Source organism: Phacochoerus africanus, chromosome 3 (assembly GCF_016906955.1).
Source record: "Phacochoerus africanus isolate WHEZ1 chromosome 3, ROS_Pafr_v1, whole genome shotgun sequence".
Classification (NCBI taxonomy): Eukaryota; Metazoa; Chordata; class Mammalia; order Artiodactyla; family Suidae; genus Phacochoerus; species Phacochoerus africanus.
In genome coordinates, this window is record NC_062546.1 from 47,245,538 (window position 1) to 47,271,303 (window position 25,766).

The window sequence follows — 25,766 nt, forward strand, 5'->3', positions numbered from 1 at the left end:
TGGCTGGCATACCACAGTTAATCCAAGAACACCTTTATTCATTTATTCGCTCACACATCTCCACTAATATAAATAAAATATCAACCCAGGTCTTTCTAAACTCTTTTGGATCAAAATAAAACTAAAGAAGTAGATGGAGCTCCTGCTGTGGTGCAATGGGATCAGCGGCATCTTGGGACTGCTGGGACACAGTTTTGATGCCCCCATTTGGCATTGTCACAGCTTCAGCATAGGTCACAACTACAGCTAGGTTCTGATCTCTGGCCCAGGAACTCCATATGCTCTGGGACAGCCAAAAAAAGAAAGCAGAACAAACAAACAAACAAACAAAAACCCCAAACAAACAAACAAAAAACTAAAGGAGTTGAGTGAGAGCTTATGTTGAAACTGTGTGGAAAAAATCTACAGTGTATGTTTGTTGCATCTGCTTCTGACTTCCCATCAAATGATTAGGACTTTTGAGCTGGTTTCAGTCTTTTAAGCAGTGCTACCATATTTTTTGTTCTAGTATTGATATTTGGAGTCAAGAATGAAATCCTGGACACCTTTTGAGGAGAACTCTGTGCAACCTAGTGGCAGGTGTAAGGAAAGACTGGCATTGAATGTCTCATGTGGAATAAGTTGACTATATTTCCAAGAGAATATTGTAAAGTATGGTTGCCCAGAGGAAAAGAATTTAATTTCTAGACCATTTCACTGACTTTTTGCAAGTCAAATTTGCCTCACAAATGCTAGCTAGAAATAAAAATATTCCCTAATATATGATATGGTGATCCAATTACCATTCAACACTAAAGGTAATTTTAGTCTTTTGTTTGTTATTTCAAAAAATTCAGAATTACTGTCTTATAATCTCAAATCTGATCTGGCCTCCAATTTCTGATATTTAAAATGCATTAGTTATTCTTCACATGACTCCCAATGGCTTTATTTTTATTCTTTTATTGTCACTGAAGGGCCCTGTTCTAAAACCTCAGTGAGGCCTCTTATATCCAGTAAGGTTTGCAGAACACATCCATGAATAACCTGTAGTATGAGATTTTAACACTCGGAGTTCCCATCGTGGCTCAATGGTTAAAACTCAACTAGCATCCACGAGGACATGGGTTCGATCCCTGACCTTGATCAGTGGGTTAAAGATCCGGTGTTGGCATGAGCTGTAGTGTAGGTCACAGATGTAGCTTGGATCCTGCTTTGCTGTGGCTCTGACTGTAGCCCTAGCTTGGGAACTTCCGTATGCTGTGGGTGGGTGTGGCCCTGAAAAGATAAAAGACAATGAACAAACAAACGAAAAAAAAAAGATAAAAAAACAAACACAAAATGATTTTAACACTCAAAATATTTTAATATTCCAGATTTTTTTCAAAAAATATACATGGTCCTAATTTATCTCTCTCACATATACTCTCTCTATATATACACATTCACATTTATACACACAAAAGTTTACACACAACTTTTACGTAAATACATGGCTGTAGAATTAGTTCACATCCATCACTTAGCATTATGTAATTTTAGGAATTAAATGAAAAACTTACAGACGTTATCTTCATAAAAACTCAGAAACCTTGAAATAATCTGTTTAGCCTTCTACATCATCAGACTTTAGATCTTGAACCATAGATGGCTATTATTTTTACTTTTAATGTAAATGAAAAAAGTTAAAGAAAGATTTGTCAGTTCTTTACTAGACTAATATAACTTCCTGGGTTGTAGGGCCAGGCTTTTGAGTGGCCAGAGCAAAAAAAGGGCTACAGAAATCCCACAAACAATCCCTTGTGAATCTATAGCCACAACTTCAAGAAGTTAGGAATGAACTTTATCTCAGCCAGGCTGACAAAGATAAGATTAAAAAAAACGAAAACAAGAAAACAGGGAAGACTGACCACCCACAGCCCAACTGTCTGGCTAGCCCAGATCTAGCCAGACTTGTAAATACCACTATCACAGTACAAGTAGCATCTCTAAACTGACTGTCCTGTTGATTGGCAGGCCCTCAGGAAGTTTTATCTAATTGTCTAGGAACAGGAAGGAAAGGAAAACACATGCCCATTTTCATTTAAATGTAGACAGTTTTTACCTTTGACCCTGGTGAGGGGGAGGCGATGAGAGCTCATACTGTTTTTACTTGGAGCCAGTGTGCCCCAAGTGGAATATCTCTTGCAATTTGATGGTTTTAGTTTTTTCTTTTCCTTTAAAGACTCCCTGAGAAGATACTAAACTGAGGACCTCCCCTTGGAAAACCACCTAGGATCTGAAAAGACACATTTCCATGTGTATGAACATGGAAGTGACAGGGTGGCAGGTGACACCCCAGGAAGTGAATCCCTGCCTTTGTTGGTTTCTGTTTTGCCAGCCAAAGAAAAACACCAAAAATAACCTACACACACAAAAGCCAATAAATAACCTATCAAGTCTGTCTGGCATCTGAGTTTCTAGTTGCCTCTATCTCTCCCATCCCTATTCTTAAATGAGTCAGCTCTGGTTGAAAAACTCCAAATGTCTCAGATGGAGTTAAATGGGATGGTAAATCATGTAGTTCCATTGCACAGGGCAAAGAAGAAGCTGGCAAAAAGAACATACCAGCATTGAGAAAACTGAGAAATTTGAGGAACACACCATACTCTAGAAAGATGATCCTATAAATTGAGAATGCATTATGCCCCATCACAGCACGGACACATTTAAAAAAAAAAGAAAAGGAAATTTAGGAGTTCCAGTTGTAGTTCAGAGGAAACAAATCTGACTGGCATCCATGAGGACACAGGTTCGATACCAGGCCTTGCTCAGTGGGTTAAGGATCCTGCGTCGCCACGAGCTGTGGTGTAGGTCACAGACGCAGCTCAGATCCCATGGTGGCTGTGGCTATAGTGTAGACCAGCAGCTACAGCTCTGATTTAACCCCTAGCCCGGGAACCTCCATATGGCCCAGGTACAGCCTCAAAAGACAAAAGACAAAAAAATAAAAAGAAAAAAAGAAATTTAGTCACTGAAAAATAAGAGCTACTCTCCTCTGCCACTGACTATTTTGCTGGAAGGGCACATACTTCGTGGTGAGTGAATAGCAATTTTTTGTTTTAAAAATATGTCTAATTACTTGCCAGTAACTCATGATGAGCATCATTTAACTCTTCAAAGGCATTTAAAATATCCAAAGATTTAGGATTTCCTGTTGTGGCCCAGTAGGCTAAGACATAGCATCTGTGAGAATGTGGGTTTGATCCCTGGCCCCGCACAGTGGGTCAGGATCAAGGGTTGCCACAAACTGCAGCACAGGTGGCAGATGTGTGGCTGTGGCTCTCGTGTATAGGCCTGCAGCTGCAGATCCGATTCGACCCTAGTCTGGGAATTTCCATATGCCACAGGTGCAGCTGTGAAAAGAAAAAGAAAAAAGAAAAAATCAAAGGATTTAACAAATCATTGCCAATATATTCATACATTCAAAAAAAAGTAATCCAGAAAACTACACTGGCATCTTCTCAGGCAGGATAGTATTTAGGAGATTTATTCTGACATGGCCATGTTGTACGTTATGTTGAAAATACTTCAGATTTTACCTTCTGCCCATTTAGATTCATAGGTACTATTTTTAACCTTCTCCAGGTATCCTGGATAACTGAAGTCCTTACAATCGTCAGTCATATCCCATATTCTGCTAATTTTCAGATGCCGGAATAATGGTAGTGATTGAGATCATGATGAATTTTGGAGGCTAAGGTCCTGTCTTTATCCATAAGGACATAGTTACTATTTCATGAGTCACCCCAAACTACAACCTCTTGTCTTTGGTGGCAGAAAGAACAGAGGGCTGACTTTAGAGCAGACTTTTTTTTTGTCTTTTTGCCTTTTCTAGAGCCGCTCCCACGGCATATGGAGGTTCCCAGGCTAGGGGCTGAATCGGAGCTGTGGCCACCAGCCTACCCCAGACCCACAGCAACACGGGATCCGAGCCACGTCTGCAACCTACACCACAGGTCACAGCAACACCGGATCCTTAACCCACTGAGAAAGGCTAGGGATCGAACCCTCAACCTCATGGTTCCTAGTCAGGTTCGTTAACCACTGAGCCACGATGGGAACTCCTAGAGCAGACGTTTTTGAGTTACTGACCTAATGGGAAAGTTGCGAGTTGTTTTGACCATGTCACTCTTTTAGACCTCACTTCCCACACATGTTACACATCTATTCTATCCTCCTAAAGTAGTTGGTTAAAATTAAGCTAGGTAATTCTCTAACTCATCTGAGAGGGAGTCATCAATTGCAAGATCTTGGAAAGTCCCATGTTAAATTCCACTGAAAGCCACAGTTCCCATCTGAAGTCAAAACGCATTTAAGGGCCATCTAAACAATTTACAAGTCAACCAGAGGTGATGAGACGGGAGAGTACAATTATCCCCTTCATCCTGTGTTGCCAGGCACAGCTGCAAATGTCAACATTTAGCTCCTCTCCAACCTCCACTGACTGTACTTCCTTTCAATCGGAGCTTCCTTTTCACTCTTTGTTAGCAAGAATACTCCTTGGTGAGACCCACTTTATATGAGCTATGATTGCGGTGCACAGGTTCATAAAAGCCTAGGAGACAAAGCATGACTTCTGAGTGACAATAAAATTCATGTTACTGTGTGTGAGGCTGGTGATAGCCTAACCTCTATACCTCGATTTGTCATACACCAAGAACAACGTCTTTGGTCTAAAGACATAAATGGAGAATTGCTGAGAAAAATAGCACAAGATTACAAAAGACGTTTCATACCACTATCAAAGAAATTATAAAAAGATCAATGTTGTTCTAAGAAATACAAGGACGAGTTCCCAGTACAGAACTAAGTGCAACCAAAGGAGAAAAAAATGAATGATTCACATGCCAGGAAATGGCAGTTTGTGGCAAGCAACCAGCTTTTTGAAATGGATTTAACTAGGTACATCCCATGTCTTTGTTCTCATCATGTTTCAAGCTACAATACCTTAAGTTATAGAAAAGAGTAGAACAATTAGTAGCACTGTAGAATCATAGCTGTTGTTCTTTTTTTTTTTTTTTTCTTTTTTTGCCACACTGGCAGCATATGAAATTCCCAGGCCAGAGATCAAATTCAAGCTGTAGCTGTGAACTAAATCATAACTAAAGCAACACTGGATGCTTAACCCACTGCAGCAGGTGGCGGATTGAACCCACACCTCAGCAGCAACTTAAGCTCAGAACCTGAAGCTCAAAACTCATAGCTGTTGTTCTGAAATTACTGTGTAGAACTATTCATGTAAGTGGGTGCCTTTTCCACAATTTAATGATGTAGAACAAGCAAGAAAAAAACATACCCACATTGCATTACAAATTGAGACCAGGAACATTAAAAATATTTAGCAGTTATAATTAGCTCTAAAATTATGGTTTTGTTTTTTTTTTGTCTTTTGTCTTTTGTCCTTCTTTTAGGGCCGCACTTGTGACATATGGAAGTTCCCAGGCTAGGGGTCGAATCGGAACTGTAGTCACCAGCCTAAGCCAGAGCCATAGCAACACCAGATCTGAGCCGAGTCTGCGACCTACACCACAGCTCATGGCAACGCCGGATCATTAACCCACTGATCGAGGCCAGGGATCGAACCCTCAACCTCATGGTTCCTAGTCGGATTTGTTTCTACTGCGCCACGACAGGAACTCCAAGACTGTTTAATGTTGAATTAGCATTTCTAAATTACATTTTTACTACTATACCCTACACTACTATGTTATTCTACATACCTATATATTTACTATTTATATATTACTACATATTATAGTGGAATATAGAATATGACAACATACATTATTACTAAATGTATTTTATTATTATATTTTTAGCCTAATTCCATTACTACATTCTGCATTTTCCTCTTTTGTAGGAATTTAAAAAAGAGGAACTTCAAAAGCTTAGTTAGCATAGGAAACTATATTCAGTAATGTGTGATAAATCATAGTGGAAGAATATATGAAAAAGAATATATATGTATACTTAAGTCACTTTGCTATACAGCAGAAATTAACATAACATTGTAAATTATACTTTAATAATTTTTTTAAAAAGCTGAGAGAGTTTTGGCACATAAATTATCAGATAATTTTATTCTGCTCAATGAAGAAATCCAACAGACACTGTAAAGCTAAAAGTATCCCTAAAGAGTTAAACTTTTCTGACATTATTGTCAAAGTCAAAACATTATAATTCCCCTATCTCATTCTTTTATTAGGGTCTTCATGATAGCAACAGCTACTTAACATGTGACTTCTTTGCATAAGATATTTTAATAATTACTGATGCAAGAATTCTAAGCTGGTAACACCTACCCTCAATTCCACTCCTGACAAAACATAAGAAAATGGAGTAACTTGAAAGTGTAAATATCTTGGCTTGGCTATGTTAGTTCTGATCTGGCCTGAGAGCCTAGGAATATACCGAATAGTAACTGGTAGATTATTATTGGTGAACTGTTGAATCAGAAGGAGGTAGCATTCGATTTGAACTATACAATAAGCAAAGTTATTGAATTGCAGTCCACAGTAGGAAATCCTAATTGGATCAGAAATTATTTTGAGTCAAGGAACAGCCATATATCAAGGTCAGTGGACAGTTTCACATTGAAGGAGTCTATTAACACAGGCATTTCTCTCCTCCCTCCCAAAACTCCATAGGAAAAGGAAAACAAAGAGAATAATTTAAGGCACCAGTGGAAAACTGAAGGTTATACCAGTCTATTCAAACAATGAGAAATGTCCAGAAGATACAAAATAGGTTTGAAGCCAAAAATGATGAAGAACCCATGGGACAATGCAGGCTGAGACAGAACTGTTTTTCTGTATTGTTTTTTTGTTTTTGTTTTTGTCTTTTTAGGGCCACACGCATGGCACATGGATGTTCCCAGGCTAGGGGTACAATCGGAGCTACAGCTGCTAGCCTACACTACAGCCACAGCAACACGGGATCTGAGCCGAGTCTGCAACTCACACCACAGCTCAGAGCAATGCCAGATCTTTAACCCACTGAGAGAGGCCAGGGATCAAACCTACGTCCTCATGGGTACTAGTCAGATTCGTTTCCATTGACCCACGAGGGGAACTCCTTTTTTTTTTTTTTTTTTTTTAATAGCAAAAGTTCTCATTAGAAGTTCATACTAGCCTGGTAGTGCAGCTTTAGAAGCAGACTGTGATAAGGAGCAATGGGGTCCTTAGTGGACACCAGGGCAGTCTGATCCCCAAGGTGTCTATCTAGCCCCAGGCAAAAGCCAAAAGATAATCTTTGTGAATGAAGTTGGGGATCTTTCCAGCAGTAATTCCAGAGATGTACTGGGGTTGAAGGGAGGGAAGCAGTAAGGCAGGCAATTATCTCTTATTACAGAGAACAAGAGGCCCTCCCTCTACCCCATAGAAAAGCCCACTTTGCTACATACCTGCTTTCTACCTACATCCCTTCCATTCTACCTGCCTCTTTTCAGAGCCAGAGAGCTCACTGTACAACTGTTTCCCCATTTGTGTCACTACTGATTTAGATAAATCAAGCCATCATTTGCAAGTTTAAATTGATACCCCACAATAATCCATTGAAAAAACCAGTATGCAAGAGAGGCACAAAATGAACACATGAACTAATTCCACAGCATAGGGAGTTCCTTGGTGGTCCAGTGGCTAGGATTCAGTGCTTCCATTTCCCAGGTTCAATCTTTGGTCTGGGAACTGAGATCCCATATCAAGCTACTGCACACCACCGCCAAAAAGGATAGAGGAAAAAAAAAAAGTATAGATAATAGCCATAAAACAAATATCATTAAATTTTCAGATTAATTACAGTGTATATTATGGAAATATGTTTGGTAGTAAGAGCCAAGTATCTGTATTTAAACATGATGTTCAGGAATTTCTTATGTATATTATCAATTATATAGCATAGTCTTAGATGATCTTTAAACTCCTCTCAACCTGAGGACCCATGTTTTTAATCTAGGTGCATTTCCTGTTTTGTTTTGTTTTTTTCTTTAACTTCTCATGGGATACAAAATACTGCCAATATTATACAAAGGAAATAAATTAAAATATTTGGAAATTGTGAGAAATCAGGAATGATGCACCATTTCCTTGAACATGGAGTTCACGGGATGTAAGAACCCAGGGTGCGGAGATTGCTTTGCTGGGAACAGTGCGTATGCTTGGACTTTGGGTCATTTATCCGTCTATGTGTGGTGTTCTTGGCTGGCAGCAATGCCAGGGGAACATGGGGTCCTGATATCCTAGTAAAGCACTACAGTCCTTGAAAACACTTGGCCAGGTACTTGTGAATACTACAGGGGAGCACATCACACATAATGCTTGATCTTGACACTTGATTTATCATGTTCAAGTATCTTTTAAACAGTGCCATGCTCTATAATGTGAAGAGCCTGAGAATAAGTGGGACAATTGTTAGAACAGTCTACATAGAGAAACTATGAGAAAAGTCAGCTTCCAAGTGGGGCTTTTCATCTGTGTACTGTATTCACTTTAATCCTCTAAGTATTTTGTTTCCTATGAAAGAACTGAAATTTCCTGAACAACGACACTGCCAAGAGTTACTATCCTTTTTGCTTACCTTCAAAGAGTCTTTCTCTCTTAAGTAGCTTATGTCAAATCTGATCATTATTAAGATTACATCCAGCTCTCCACGCATCCACCTAATTGTAAAGTATAGTCCAGAAGGAATACACAGACTTTCATACTCATTTGGCCAGGGAAGAAACCCGGTGGAAAATTCCTGAAAAAAAAGGCTTTCTAAACATTTATTTTTATGAAGATGTTTTGTCACTAGCCTTTTGGCACACATGCAGAGAATTTTTGCATTAAAAATGGTCCCGTGGAAAAGATGCCTCTGTGTTTTATTTCACTGATTTTTTTTACATAGAATTGTTACATCATTTCCAGACCAGGTTGAGTACACGTCTCTGATGCAATAACATCCTCACATCAGACCAGATTCTGTGTATATCATTTGTTTGCTGATTGCTTGGCCCTAAATGGAGATTTAAATTCTTTCATTGGGCATTTATTTAGTCATGAATTTATTCAAGAATTTGTAGAGTTTCTTGGAGTTCCCATCGTGGCACAGTGGTTAACGAATCCAACTAGGAACCATGAGGTTGCGGGTTCGATCCCTGGCCTTGCTCAGTGGGTTAAGGATCCAGCGTTGCCGTGAGCTGTGGTGTAGGTGGAAGACACGGCTTGGGTCCCGAGTTGCTGTGGCTCTGGCGTAGGCTGGCGGCTACAGCTCTGATTCGACCCCTAGCCTGGGAACCTCCATATGCCATGGGAGCAGCCCTAGAAAAGGCGAAAAGGCAAAAAGCCAAAAAAAAAAAAAGAAAGAAAAGAATTTATAGAGTTTCTTCTCTACCCAAGAGTGTTCAGGGAATTAGAAATACAAAGCTGTCCTCAAGGAGTTTATACTCTAGCAAGAGCCTTCCAGACCCGGGCCTTCCTTGCAGATGCCAGATATGCTGGGGTGAGAACAGACCCTTGCACGGGGAGATGGTGTTGAGTTTTTAGCATTTGGTGTTTTTTTTTTTTTTTTTTAAACTGGTACTTTTCCTTTTATTTCTGGGTATTTCCCTCTTTATGTAATTTCCCCTTTCAATTTATCACAAATAATTCCTAACCTCAAGTTATAGAACTTATAAAAAATTTAACTGGTGTTCCCAAAAAAGTAATGACATACATATTTTTGCATTCAATGCAGGCAAATTGTCACCTATTTCTCCTTCTTTTCATCTAATAACAATCTATACACTTCATTAAACATACCTTACATAACAGTTATAAAACCTCTCTTATTAACATGTTATACATCTGGTGTGGTACAATATTGTGTTAGTTTTAGGTGTATAACAAAGTCATTCAGTTATACAGATACAGATATCTATTCTTTTTTCAGATTCTTTTCCTTTATAGGTTATTACAATATATCGAGTATAGTTCTCTGTTATATATAGTAGGTCCTTGTTGGTTATCTATTTTATATATAATAGAATATATATGTTAATTCCAAACTCCTAATTTATCCCTCTCCCCCTTTTCCCTTTTGGTAACCTAAGTTTGTTTTCTATAAATAGTCTGTGTGTCTATTTCTATACAAATTAATTTGTAACATTCTTTTCTATTCCACATATAAACAATATCATATGGTATTTGTCTTTCTCTGTCTGGCTTATTTCACTTTAGTATGATAATCTCCAAGTCCATCCATGTTGCTGCAAATGGTATTATTTCATTATTTTTATGGCTGAGTAATATTCCATTATATATAACACACATAGTGGACATTTAGGTTGCTTTCATATCTTGGCTACTGTAAATAGAGATGCAATGAACGTCAGAATGCACATAGCTTTTCAAATTGGAGTTTTTGTCTTTTCCAGGTATATGCCCAGGAGTGGGATTGCAGGATCATATGGTAGCTCTATTTTTAGATTTTTAAGAAATCTCCATACTGTTCTCCTTAGTGGCTGCACCAGTTTACGTCCCCACCAATGGTGTAGGAGGGTTCTTTTTCCTCCACACCCTTAGCACTTGGTTTTGATGGAAGAACCATGACTCTCCTTCTGCTACCTTTGGAGTTGATTTAATGTCTATTTCTCACAGTTTCTAAGTGTTACAAAACCAGTTTATCTGAGAACTAAGGGATGTGACCTTCCATTCTCCCTTCTGAATGGGTTTATGTGTTAACTGCCTATTCAGTTACAGACTATATGTTGGAATGACAGTCATCAGGGCTCTTAAATGTTAAGATTTTATATGCTTTTTCCTAATCTGCTAAGAAGAGGAGCTATCTTTTTAATGTATTTCTAAAGAGAGGAAAGAGAGCATACGAAGAGAAGGACTCACTTGCCTCTTTGCCTTTTCTCTAGCAGGTTTAATATGTTGGTTGTGACTATGGCCCAGTGGCCAGATAAGAAGCAGAGGCCAAGGGAAGGATAAAGCTTGTCCACCATTAGGAGGGGAAGGATGAGCAGGAGGGTGTGTACACCTGACGTTTCTAGACACTCACCCTCAGGTGACACCTCTACCCCTGCCCTCCCAAGCCCTGGCGTTCCCCTCCCCAAGTGGTAGCGGGAATTTTCCACTATGGAATTAGGACACTGTACTGGTCACACCCTGAATCATTTCCTATACTGACAGGGCTTGGCTCCCAGCATGAGGCATGTAGTCGGGAAGTTAGTTTGGTAATCAGCTAATTCTGCCCTGAGGAAATCTCACACCTCACAGTGAGTGAGTGCACTACACAAATGGAACAATTAGGGAGTTCCCATCGTGGCACAGTGGAAACAAATCTGACTAGGAACCATGAGGTTGCAAGTTCGATCCCTGGCTTCGTTCAGTTAGTTAAGGATCCGATGTTGCCGTGAGCTGTGGTGTAGGTCACAGATGTGGCTCAGATCCCCAGTTGCTGTGGCTGTAGTGTAGGCCAGAAGCTACAGCTCTGATTAGTCAGACCCCTAGCCTGGGAACCTCCATATGCCCTGAAAAAGCAAAAAAAGAACAAAGAAGAGAGAGGACTTGATGGGCTGTTTCCAGCACTAAAGAAGAAAAAGCTGAGCTGATATGATTAAAAATTGCAATGAATATCTCTAAGGTCAAGTGATGACTTAAACAGGTGACTCTACAAGTAAAAGAAGGAATATTAGTTGCAGTTAGGGGCAATTGGGCCTTTGAGATTGGCTGGTCTACCTTAGACCAGTTGGTTAGACCAGAAGGTGTCTTGCTAGCTAGGAGTATGTGTCTTGCTAGCTAGGAAAAGAGCAGGACTCCTGATGAAGCTCTCTGTGAAGCAATGAAGGAAACAAAAACTACCACACCACCTAGGAATTTTTCTAGCTGCTGCCACTGACTAGAAAGAGATGAAAACAAAAACAAACACCCCCACCCTCAAAAAAATAAAAGTAACAACCAGAGAAAAGGATAACCAAGAGAGAGGAGATGAGGACATGGAAAGAAAAGAATATGGCCAGGGTGTATTTAGCTCCCTAAGATTCCTATCCAAGCTTTCTTATTCCAAAACCAGCTGCCTGAAATTTTCTCCTACTTGCGAAGGGCAGGTTTGGGCTAAAACATGTGGAATGGAGACAAACTGAATACGGATCTGAAATTTCTTTTAGGTGGCACTGCAGATCCAGCATAACCTCGTGAGGGAGATGAGAATTAAACAAGTTTGCCCAAAATGATTCCTTTCCAAAAGTGTCCAGTCTTGAAACTAGCTTGGAAAAATAATCTTTAAATCCTTATAAGATCCCAAGACAATCAGTTCTTCTGTAATGTCACCTCCCCTGACTTGGAAAAGCCTTGGGAGATAGGCAGCTGAACCTTTTACAGCAATTCCAGACCTCTTGGGTTTCCTTAGATTGCTGGTGATAAGAGCAAAATAGATAATATGTTGTACCTTTTAATGCTGATATTTCTCTCCAGGACATTTCTCATTATCAGTGGATCCCCTGCTAAGATCAAACGCATTCCAAAGCAAGAGAACAGGAATGTCTATTTGGTCACTCTTAGTTAGAGGGTGGGACTGGCATTCCAGACCTTTAATTGTAGGAAATCAGCCTCGTTAGGAATCTAATCACCAATAAAGAGCAGTTATTTTTGCACCGATTATGAAAAAAATTTTACATCTGCAAAGAGCAAGAACTGAAAAGAACTTCAAGGGGTATCCAATTGAGGATCAATTTCAGCTGACACAAAATTAAATTCACAAATGTATGCAGTTGACGAACTGCTGACTCTGGTTTGATTTGCTTTCTTTCGCTCTTTTACTCTTATTGACTCAGGGGAACTCATTTCTCCAAGATCACATCCAGGAATTGAGAGTACTATGAACTCAAGCTTAGTTCTGTATGAGGTAAGAGAATAATAATGATGATAATAATTATTATCATCAAAATGTTCGAAATGAAGATAGATTTCACAACAGGTAGTTTTAAAGGCTATTTGCTTGCACAGTTACTATTTTATTCTGTATCTTAGGGATAGGTATACAGAAAGAAATGAACCATCACCAACTGCCCTGAAGTTAGTCAAGATCATATTTACTGCATGTGGAGGAGAATGTATATGGGCTTCTCTGGATATTTCTTCCTGACTCCTCACTCCCCCAATTTTTAATCTATTTTATCAGTGTACATCGAATCAGCCAGGAAGACCCATGTTTCAGTGAGCTTGGGTGCCACGCTTAAGAAATTGCAAAGTGAAAGGAAGTTCCCAGCAGTTAAGGAAACCAACTAGGATCCAGGAGGATGCAGGTTCAATCCCTGGCCTTGCTCAGTGGGTTAAGGATCCAGTGTTGCCCTGAGCTGTGGTGTAGATTGCCGATGTGACTCGGATCTGGCATTGCTGGGGCTGTGGCATCGGCCGGTAGCTGTAGCTCTGATTAGACCCATAGCCTGGGAACTTCCATATGCTTTGGGTATGGCCCTAAAACCCCCCCCCCAAAAAAAAGAAAAAAAAGAAAAGAAATTACAAAGTGAGATATCAGCAGCTGATAAATCATGCCTTACCACATCTGGGGAAAAATATTAAGATAATTCAGATTTATTGACTGATAATAATATACAAAGATATTTAAAGAGTAGGAAAAATAAGTAAATAATTACATAAGTAAGGGATTTTTTCTTTCTTTCTTTTTGATCTTTTGGTTGGATTTCTAAGAATGACTTATGAATGGAATGCAGGAATTTCAGCCTCTGCAAATTAGAAAATCTGTAGCTTCTTCCAGGCTGACATAACCCTTTGTCAGGAAACAGGTAGGGCTTGAATTTCAAACTTTTGACTAGTGTCCTGTTGCAGTGGCATGACTGTGTGCAATGGTCCTACTTAAGACGAAAAAATTACTCAGGATGGCCATTACATATCTGCGTGGTGGATTTTTTAAGATATTTCTTGGCCAGGGATGAGTGTGTTTGCTTCATAGAAAGCTAGTGTTAATTAATAAGAAAGAGAACATGACCAGGAAGAGATTTTATTATCACAGAACTTGTAAGCTAAACAATCCAAGTTTTACTAACTTATTTAGTTTTGGAAACTATTTCCAAAAAGATTTTTTTCCTTTCCTGTATGACAACTAAACTAAAGGTGATAGAGAGCTTTTTGAAAACAATAAATTATTTAAGAAATGACAGTATTATCAAATAGCCATTCAACTATGCCAGACAAAAGGATAAAAATGATTGACAATTTATATGATCTACAGGGCTTGCATTTTTCCTACAAGATGGCAAAGTGAACAGAGTTTGTCTTAGAGGAATACAAGCTTTCTTTAAGAAAGTTGGAATTTAATAGGGCAGCAACAAGCATGGCACTAGATATTTTATGTTGTTTGGCTCCGTGAAGGAAGAAAACACAAAGGGACTCAAGCCGTGTTTTTTACATCTTGTCGTGGGCGTCATTTCCTTGAACTGTCTCAATATAGATTCCGTTTTCTAAGCGGGCAAGCTGAGACTTTTTTCCATTACTCTTGGCTAGGATCTGGGTTTAGTCAAACTGGCCACTGTCACTACTTAGGTCTAATTAGAACCACCTGTGAGAATTTTGTGTCAAAAAGAAAGAAGGAAAACTAGTATTTATAGTGATTACAAGATTTAATCTCAAAGGTAATTTTTTTGATTTAGGCCTGATAATGAAATTTTGCAAATACCTGTCACAGTTTGTAAATTGATTTTCTTTGGATTTTGGCTAAAAGTCATCCTGTGTTGGGTTTTTTGTGTTTTTTTTTAATAGTTATTTTTCTTCTTGGTTTTTTTCTGTCTATGTATCTCTACACATATAATACATACTTATTTACAAATAGGAAATTTCTCTCTATATATTTATATATACATATATAAATGTATATATTTATGTGTTTATATGGCCTTTTTAAAGAGAAACTTCATGGCTTTTAAAAAAAAGTTTCTGGGCCAGGGTTTGAATTCAAGCCATAGCTGTGACCTATACTACAGCTGCACCAATGGCAGATCCTTCACTCCACTGCACTAGGCTGGGGATCAAACCCTCACCTCTGGAGTGACCTGAGCCATGTGGTCAGATTCTTAACCCACTGCACCATGGTGGGAAATCCAGTTCATTTTATTTTATTTTATTTTATTTGTTTTATTGGTGTATAGCTAACTTACAATGTTGTATTAGTTTCAAGTGTACAGCAAATTGAATCAGTCACACATGTAAATATATTCATTCTTTTTTCCCATGTAGGTTGCTATAAACTTTTGAGTAGATTTTCCCATGTTATACAATAGGTTCCCATTAATCATTTATTTTATACAGTAGTGTGTATATTATTCACGCACTACCAATTCTTCCCTCCACACAACGGTTTCACCCATGATAACCATAAGATTGGTTTTGAAATCTCTGAGTTTGTTTCTGTTTTATAAATAAGTTCTTGGAGTTCCTGTCGTGGCACAGTGGAGACAAATCTGAATAGGAACCATGCGGTTGCGGGTTTGATCCCTGGCCTCAATCGGTGGGTTAAGGATCCAGCGTTGCCATGAGCTGTGGTGTAGATTGTAGCAGGGCTTGGATCTGGCATTGCTGTGGCTTTGATGTAGGCCAGCAGCTACAGCTCCAATTAGACCCCTTGCCTGGGAACCTCCACATGCCTCGGGTGTGCCCCTACAAAGACAAAAGATAAATAAATAAATAAATACATTCTTTTGTAACATTTTTTATTAGACTTCACATATAAGTGATATCATATGACATTTGTCTTTCTCTGACTGACTTCACGCATTATGATCATCTTTTGGGGCATCCACATTGCTGCACACCTCTTTAAAGAAAACATGTATGATACTGAAATCTGAGTTGGAGTGAAAAATATGGCTTGATAGGCTTTCTATCATTTTGAATGATACAGAGGCAGCAGCTGACCTGACACCTTGTCAAAGAAATAGCATAACAATATTTGCTTTCTTCCTTCCAATTTTCTTTAAATCATATTTTCAACATTTTCTTAAAGTGACTTCTTTCCTGTCTTAAACTCGCTGACTTTGGTCTGATCACAGCAGTATAAACAATTTTGGAAATGTTGAGGGGAGGAAAAAAAAAAATGTTATCTTGAGCCAAGATAGAATTATGAAAGCAGAAGGGGGGAGGGAAAAACTTGTTTTGTTTTTGTTTTTGTTTTTGTTTCCATTTTCTGTCATTGACTGTAAAATGTCAAGTCCTTCAAATGCCTGGTTCTAAATATGAAAAAGTCAACTTCAGGCAAACAAATGAAGCCTTTGGTAAATGAAAAAAAAAAAAAACCACTTGTTATGAATAGTATAGACTATTTTTTTTTTTTCTTTTTAGGGCAGCACTTGCTGCACATGGAGATTCCCATAGGGGTTGAATCAGAGCTATAGCTGATGGCCTACACCACATCTCACAGCATCACCAGATCCTTAACCCATTGAGCCAGGGATCAAACCTGCGTCCTCATGGATGCTAATCAGATTTGTTAACTGCTGAGCCATGACAGGAACTCCATATGAATAGTATAAATATTTATAACTGGCTGGACTTTTTATTATAATGCTATGGCATAAAACCAATTCTTACATTGTCTTCTGTAAAGCACATATTTATCTAAAAAAAATCCATGAATTTAAAATTCAAGACTAAGCTTCATAAAATAAATGTAATTGAATTTTTCATGTCTTATTTTTTCCTTCTTTTCTTCTTAAGAAGTGAACCGTGTTCAATGTCAAAGCTTAAAAAAAAGTACAACGTTCAAGAAAGAAAAACATAATCCAAGCCTCTCATTCCTCATTCCTCTCCTCAAAATAAAAAGCATATTTACTATGAACCCAGTCAATCAGCATGAAGAAATTTGCACTAGAACTTTGGATAACTTAACTTAGAGACAATGGCAAAATTGTCACCAGTTACACATTTTTTTTTTTTTCGGTCACACCTGTAGGGTATACAGAAGTTCCCAGGCCAGGGATCAAATCCGAGCAGAACTGCAACCTACATCACAGCTGCAGCGACACTGGACCCTAACCCCCTGTGCCACAGCAGGAACTCCAACATCCTTAAGTGTCTTTTGCCCTTACCTTCTCCAGGTCCTTGTTTTTTGTTTGTCTTTTTAGGGCCACATCCATGGCCTATGGAGGTTCCCAGGCTAGGGGTCGAATGGGAGCTGTAGCTGCTGGCCTACACCACAGCCACAGTAATGCCAGATCCAAGAGCCATGTCTGTGACCTACACCACAGCTCACTGCAACTTGGGATCCTTAACCCACTGAGCAAGGCCAGGGATTGAACCTGCATCCTCGTTGTTGCTAGTCAGATTCATTTCTGCTGAGCCACGATGGGAATTCCTGATTTCCCTTGTTGGCCTCCAATTCCATGCTTTCTTTTTTTTTTGTCTTTTGCTTTTTTGTTGTTGTTGTTGCTATTTATTGGGCCGCTCCCGCGGCATATGGAGGTTCCCAGGCTAGGGGTTGAATCGGAGCTGTAGCCACCGGCCTACGCCAGGGCCACAGCAACGCGGGATCCGAGCCGCGTCTGCAACCTACACCACAGCTCACGGCCACGCCGGATCGTTAACCCGCTGAGCAAGGGCAGGGACCGAACCCGCAACCTCATGGTTCCCAGTCGGATTCGTTAACCACTGCGCCATGACGGGAACTCCCAATTCCATGCTTTCTAATCAGTGGTCAAAGGGAGGGACTTGGGTCTTTTTGCCTCCTGAAGATGATCCAGAAGTGGCAGCTGCTAGCGCTGGGGCTTTGCACACCCTGGTTATAAAAATGCAGATGAAATTTCGGTTGATTCTAACTACTTTCTTTAAGAGCCGTATTGGAAGCTGCAAACATCCTTGACATCTGGGTTCCCTTCAAGCCTGTTGAGACTCTTTATAGGACAGGAAGTGAAGACTTAAATGAGCATTAAACTGAGAGACAGGTTTAGGTTTAAATCTTGCCTCTGCTTTTAACTTGATGAGAAGTTGGTCCATCAAGTTTCCTGACTTTTCCTAGACTTGAATGACGTATATGAAATAGGAGCTTGATCATTCCCACTTCAAAGAGCTATGAAGATTAAATATGAACATTAATCTGAAAAGAGGCAAGTAAGTTATTAAAAGCTACATAGATAGAAGGTGTTGTTTGAATTTTTGGTCTCAGATATTCTCCTGCATTTAGCTCATTTCATTACGTAAAAACCTAAGAGAAGAGGACAGTTAAAATGTCTTTATCTACCTGGTATCAGGTCTATTCTTGTCTGCATGATATCATTTGCTTTTTTTATTCTTAGACTCCCCATTTAAGTAGGATGAGGGGCCCTTTCCCACCCACTTCATCTCCCATAACCTGAAAAATGTGAGAAAAAAACTCTGTAACTCATTCCTAAAGACACAGTAACTGTAACATTTCCTGCCTTCAAGTTCACTGTTAATTATTCTATCCCAACTCATGGATATACTTTCATCCCTTTCCTTTGGACCACTTTCTTTGTTTTTCTTTTCTCTCTCTTTACATTTCTGGATAAACAAAAATCATACATGTTCTCTGTGAAAATCCTTCCTTACACATATCCATCTGTTTCTTTTATTTGCATTCATTGAACAAACTGACAAACATAAAGGGCTCCCCAAAATCTTGCATGATGTCTAAAAACCTTTGTCAATAGCTTAATAAAGATTATTTGAAAAATGTTTAACCTGGGTCTTGAGAAAGCACATGTTTTGCTCTAAGTGCATCGCGTTGATGACTCATTAATGAATAATCTCTAGTTAACCCGAGCCTGTGAAAGAGTCAATAGAAGGTCTCTCACTTTCAAAGAACTTATAACCAAGTTGAAGAGTGAAAGGGGAGTCTTCAAATCATGACTGATTTGGGCACCATGGACCTCATGTTTGGGTACCTTCCTGCCAGCTCTCTTCTCATAATAGCTTCCATCTCTGCAAACACTCATGACTGTGTGTGATGAAAACAGATGCTTCACATCTCAGATAATATCTAGAATGGATATTGCAGGGATACGGCAAAAAGGAATGCTCAAAGTCCACTTTTAAATAAAATTGACCCCTTAATGAGAGGTGAGATGCCATATTTAAAAAAATAGCTTCCACCAAATATCACCAAATTACAGAATAGTCATGTCTGTGGGCAGGACTGGGGCAATGAGGGAGAGATGAGAAAGATTGTATTTCAAGCTGGCTACACCTGGATGGGGCTTTTTAGCTGGTTTGACTGCTTTCAAAGCCATGAAATTTCCCTTTTCCTGGTTCTTTCATCAATTTGGGAATCATGAACTTTTCCTGCATCAAATGCTTATTCAGGTTTTTTATATCTGCCAACTTATTTTATTACCTTTTATGTTGCATGTGAGCCTGGATTCGTTTGCAGCAGAACAAAGCTAATTACAACTTTGATGGCCTAAATATAGCATAATGACAGAGTGCCAGTCAAGGATAGCACCGGGCTGAGAAGACTTTGGGCAGGCTAAGACAGAGGTTATTCAACTTCATGGGGATGGCTCCAGGGGCTTAATGACGGCAGGCCTAGGAAGGACCCAAAACGCTGCCAGCATGTCACTGAGCAACCATCTTGACTTTGGGAGGAAAGTTAGTCTCATGTCTGTCTGGCTTGCTTTATGTTGGCCATTATTTTGAGAAAATAAATTTCAAATGTGCAATAAGCTGATAATTTAATATAGAGGGTCAAAGCCAATTTCAGGGATTAAGGTACTCTGAACTGTGATGGAAGAATGGATAGAACCAAGGCATCTAGAAGAGAATATTCCTGGGAAGTCCATTTGAAATTACCTCTTGGGGGTTCCCAGTTGTGGCTCAGTGGGTTAAGAACCAGATACTGTGTCCCTGAGAATGAGGGTTTGATCCTTGGCATCACACAGTGGATTAAGGATCTGGCATTGCCACAAGGTATGGCCTAGGTCACAGATGCAGCTCGGATCCCAAGTTGCCATGCCTGTGGCAGGATGGCAGCTGCAGCTCCGATTGGACCCTTACCCCAGGAACTCCATATGGCACAGAGTGGCATCACTTCCACCAGAGAATAATTTGTCATTAGGTTTAGTTTTAAAGCTGCCCCCTTTCTGAAGTTTCTGCTGTGGTGCAGTAGGTTAATGATCTGGCTTGTCTCTGTGGAGGTGCAATTTCCAGCCCTGGCTGAGAATGTGTTAAGAAGATCTGGCATTCCTGCAGCTGTGGCATAGGTTGCAGCTCCAGCTTTGATCTGACCCCTGGCCTGGAAACTTCCATATGGCACAATGGCAGCCAAAAAGGAAAAAAAAAAAAAAAAAAAAAGATGCCCTCTTTCCAAACCCTCTCCTCATGTAACTGTTTTGACTCTTTTGAGAACTTTGGTGTTTTTTCCTTACAGTTGCCACATTAGTGAGATATTTGTATCTCACTTGTTGCAAAAGCATCTCTCTCATGTGTGAATGTTTCTATTGTGTAGACATATATGTGGTAGTTGGTAGTCCTGATCCTTTTACAGTCTTCATGTCAAACTCAGATCCTCAAGACCTGTCTCTGCCTTCAGACCTTCATTTCAATGAGGATGAACAATTTTGGCTACTTTTATTGTCTCACCTTCTCCCTGCTGTTCATTCAGCTGTTTAACTCTCCTTGAAATTCCATACTCATGTTTTGTATTCATTCTTGTTAATAGCATTTAATGAGCACCTTGCAAAGACTCTACACAAACAAAGGAAACAAAAGGACATGGCTTGGTGCCATCACCAGAATTCCACCCTCCACTCTAGAGATAAAGTCAGTGCTTAGGCTTTGAACCCAAGGTGAGGCATGTATAGCTTCTTAGTAGCCACTCTGTCTCCCTTTGTGGCAAAAAACAAAACAAAACAAAACAAAACAACTTGAATAAGCCCAGACTACCACACACAGAATGCGAAAAAGGCATTGAAATTTTAAAAAGAAAACTCAGTTATAGGCATTGTTATTTGAGTAGGTCTATGAGAACTCATCAAGCCATACTTCCTTACTTATTTGGGGAAACAAACATAGTTTATGTTTATTTTTTATTTTATATCTTTAGTTTTATTGAAGTATAGTTGATTTACAATGTTGTGCTAGTTTCTTCTGTACAGCAAAGTGATTCCCTTATACTCATATATATGTTCATATATTTTTCCATTATGGTTTATCAGAGGATATTGAATATAGTTCCCTGTGCTATACAGTGGGATCTTGTTGTAAGATAGCTCATATTTAGAAGGAGAAGAGGAAGGTCATTTACAATGACCTCTGACCCTCAATGTGTGTCTGCCTTGAAATTTATAATGATTTTTTTCTCATGGGTGAAATTAATATATGTCACATGTAAAGATAGTCTGCAAGTAGATACATTTTTAAAGCTTCTGTTGTTAAATGCAAGCATAATTAAAAAGGACAAAGGATATTTCAGTAATACTATCAGAAACTTTCTAATTGTTTCTATGTTCTTCTAGAGTGTACCTTTTGTGGGAATTACAAACCATCCGATATTTTCTACATCCTCCTAGAGATGCTACTCGTTTAAAGATGCTGTTATATTCTACTAAGTTTTCATAAATGATCTTTTCTGAATCATTTATGGGCTGCTTGTGTTACTGAGGTTTTAACCAGAGTCTAATTGCTCTGTTTTCTGTTCTCCTCCTCCACCTGCTCTGTGCCCTTGGGTCTACTATTAGCTCTCTGCTTAGTGTCACTTCTATAGAAGAGAGAACAGAAGAAATATAAAAGCATAAAACCCCATCAGTCAAACTGTCTCTTCTGCAGAAGTTCCGGGAGGGAAATGTGGCAAAAATGTCGAAATTCTTGGCTTGAAAGAAGTTTGGACATAATATGGTAATTACACCAACAGCTTCTGTATTTACCATTCATGATTATAAAATAAATTTTGTCTTTTTCTGGATTGTTTTTTTATGGTAATTCCTGAGACATGCAGAAGTTCCGGGGCCAGGGATCAAAGCTGTGCCACAATGGCGACCCTAGACGCTGAAGTGAAAAGCCAGATTCTTAGCCCACTAGGCCACCAGGGAACTCCTTTTTCTGGAATTTAAGTGGCTTGTCTTTGCTTTGTGTGGCTATTTATTCTGACAACTTTTCAACAAAATCATGACTATATCAACTTTTCAGCAACTAAGGAAAAAGCCAAAGAAAAACTTATAAACTTTAGTACCAATGTAGCCTTGTGTATGTGGGAAGTGTGAAACACAACTTTTTTTGACAGCGATAAAGTTGTTCCATAATGAAAACAGAGGGACCTGTAATTTACTTTTATATTTTTCACATTAACAATTGCATGAGCAGCTAAAAATATAGCTGAGGTCATCCAAGTAGCACTTCTCAATATTATGCCTGGGTTAAAAAAAAGTTCAGGTTTGCATTTGGCTATGTGAACATAAACAACCATATAATAACTTTTTTCACATGCCACCCCATATTTATAACACAAGCACAGGTGAAGTTTAGGAAATCAAGCTTCCTTGGAAAACATTTGAATAGTGTAAGAAGCATAATGCAGCAAAATACCAAAAATGTATTATCTGAGAGTCTCTACTTTTCTCAAAAACAATATTTTTAGGTGGAGAACAAGATTTTTATGTTTCTATAATCCTCCTTGGGTTTATTTTATATGGTACTCATTGCGCTTCCTGGATTTGAGTGAATGGTTCCTTTCCCATGTTAGGGATGTCTTTGGCTATTATCTCTTGGAATATTTTTTCTGTCTCCTTCTATCTCTCTTCTCCTTCTGGCACCCGTATAATACGGATGTTGGTGCATTTAATGTTGCCCCAGAGTTCTCTGAGACTCTCTTCATTTGTTTTCAATCTTTTTTCTCTTTTCTGTTCCACATCTGTGATTTCCACTAATCTGTCCTCTACCTTGCTTATTCCGTCTTCTGCCTCCTGTATTCTGCTGTTGGTTGCTTCTAATGAATTTTTTTATTTCAGTTATTGTATTTTGCATCTCTATTTGCTTAAGTTTTAAATCTTGTATTTCTTTGCTCAGTGTTTCCTGTAAATTATCACTCTTTGCCTCCAGTTTATTTCCAGTGTCTTGCATCATCTTCAGCATCAACAGTCTAATCTTTTTCCTGGAGGCTGATAATATCCTGATCACTTATCTGTTTTTCTGGGGTTTTTTTCTTTCTCCCTTATCTGAGTTATAGTTCCCTGTCTTTTCGTTTTTATAGGTTTTTGGTGTGGTGCTGTGAGTGAGTTCATTATCAACTTGGGCCTCCTTTTCTTTTCCCTTCCTTTTTCTTTCTTTCTTTTTTGGCCACCCAGCAACATAGGATCAGATCCAAGCATCTGACCTACACCACAGCTGTAGCAACACAGGATCCTTAACCCACTGTGCTGGGCTAAGGATTGAACCTGTGTTCCAGCACTACAGTGATGCCACTAATCCTGTTGTGCCACAGACAGAAATCCAGGCCTCCTTTTTTTTTTAATATGGGAAATATGATGAGTGTAATATTCACATGCAGTTTTTGTTTAGAATAGATATGTGAAGTGCCAAGTGTAGTGCAGTTACCTTCACAATATATGCTGAGCACTTATAAATCTGCATTATCAGATCCTCATTTCTTAAAGATTCATGGGAGACTTGTGATTGCCAAGGGGGAGGGGAAGGGAGTGGGATGGACTGGGAGCTTGTGGTTAATAAATACAAACTATTGCATTTGGGATGGATAAGCAATGAGATCCTACTGTATAGCACCGGGAACTACATCTAGTCACTTGTGATGGAACATGATGGAGGATAAGGTGAGTAAAAAAATGCATATATACATGTGTGTGCCTTGGTCAGTTTGCTGTACTGTAGAATACTGACAGAACACTGTAAACCAACTACAGTGGAAAAAATAAAAATCTTTCAAAGATTGTGGGGGGAAAAAAAGAAAAAAGAGAAAAGATTCCTGGCTAGTGGTTAAAATATTTATGACTTATTTTTGACAATTTGACAAAAAAAAAATACAAAAAGATTACCCAACCGAATTTCAGAAAATGGTAAATTCATTTATTGGAATAGTTTGTTATGCTGAACCAACTAGTTATTTTTGTGGTGGAAAAATGTGTTAGTTAGATCACTACTTCATAGTGTAAGTAATCAGAACCCTGACTAAACTAAACGCTTTGACTTACCCTTCAAATTAAACCCATTAACTGACTAAATATTTTCTAACCAGAATTCCTGAATTTAAAAATCCCTAAGAATTGTCTTTGGATTTTGTAAAGGGGCAGATCCTGATTAGGCTGGTCTGATGCACAACATGCAATTTTGCATTTGTAGCAACCTTCCAGGGGATGTGTGCACAGCCACTGATCCTGAACTACACTTGGAATAGCAGATCTCTGAGCACACCAACTGTTAAAGCCCAGAGAGATAAATGGGAGATGCTCTTGGTGATATACACAGAATCTATAACACTCGTCATTTACCTCATGTAGTGGTTGAATATACACAAATTTTGCGCTCCCTTTTGGTAGAGAAGTTCAACTTTCTAGACTTAATTGGAACAACAAAGAAAAGAGGTTCAGAATCTTTTCATGGGAGAAAGGGAATTGAAAAGAAGTAGGGCAGACATTAAATCCAGGATTCCTTGGATACAGCTGACTGTAAGCCCAGGACACTGTACTCCCTTGTCATAAACTTAGCCAAGGATCGCAATTCAGTCTTTGTTAAATGGCTGAACATCAGTACTTAAAGCTCTAGACAAGAGGAAGCCCAGAGCTTTCTAATGAAAACATTCTGTGGCCTCTGGGGCCCCTAAGCTCTGCAAGGAATGGATTACTGTCAGGGGATGTGTCAAAGGGTTTATGTTTAGGGCAATAGAATTACTGTACTTAATAAAGTCCCAAAGGGCTAGAGGTTGACTTCTTAAAGACTGGAAAGATACTGATGCTGCATGAGAAAGAAAGGAGGGGAGTTGGAAAGGCCAGAGGCCTCTGTAAACCTGTTGCACTCTCACCTGCTGAAGCTCCAAACATGGGATCCATGAACAGTCCTCAGGGATCTAGATTTTTCCAATCACCACGCGCAAGCAGGAGCACACACACACACACACACACACACACACACACACACACACACACATTTCTGAGATCAGGATCCACACGTTTCATTAACATATCAGAATGGGTCTGCTCATTTCCAGCTTTTCTTCTTCCTTTGTAAATTCCGTGGTTCTATTAACAACTAACTGATCTCATCACGACTTCTACAGCTTCCCCTTCCCCTGGGATGTAACTACAAAATTTCTATTCTCACTGCAGATGTCAGTCTCCACGTTCTGCGCCATGGCTCTAAAGTTCTCCAAATGATAATGTCAAGACCTCTTGAAGACACCACTCTCTCATATGTCCATCTGGAAACTTGAACCTTGTGCTGTTCAATTGCTAAGTCTGTATTAAAGCGAAAAGACAGAAAGCCAACATGAACTGACCAGATTCACAAGAGTGACAACAGAGACATTGACCTGTCACATTCAGCTTCCATTCTCGCCCTTCTGTTCCTGTGCCCCATGAAAAAAGATTTTTTTCTTTATTTGAAAGGGAATTTTTAAAGTACTTCTCATATAAAAAAAGGGGGATCATTTTATTGGGAAGTTGAGTTTAAGATGATACTTAACTATAAAAATATTTTGTATTTATTATCATCTAGTCTCACAAGTGTGAATAATGGTTGCTTCAAAATACTGACCCCTGCAAAAAGTCATGTTTTCATGTTGTGAATAAAAATAGTATAGGCTCAAGAAAAATCTGT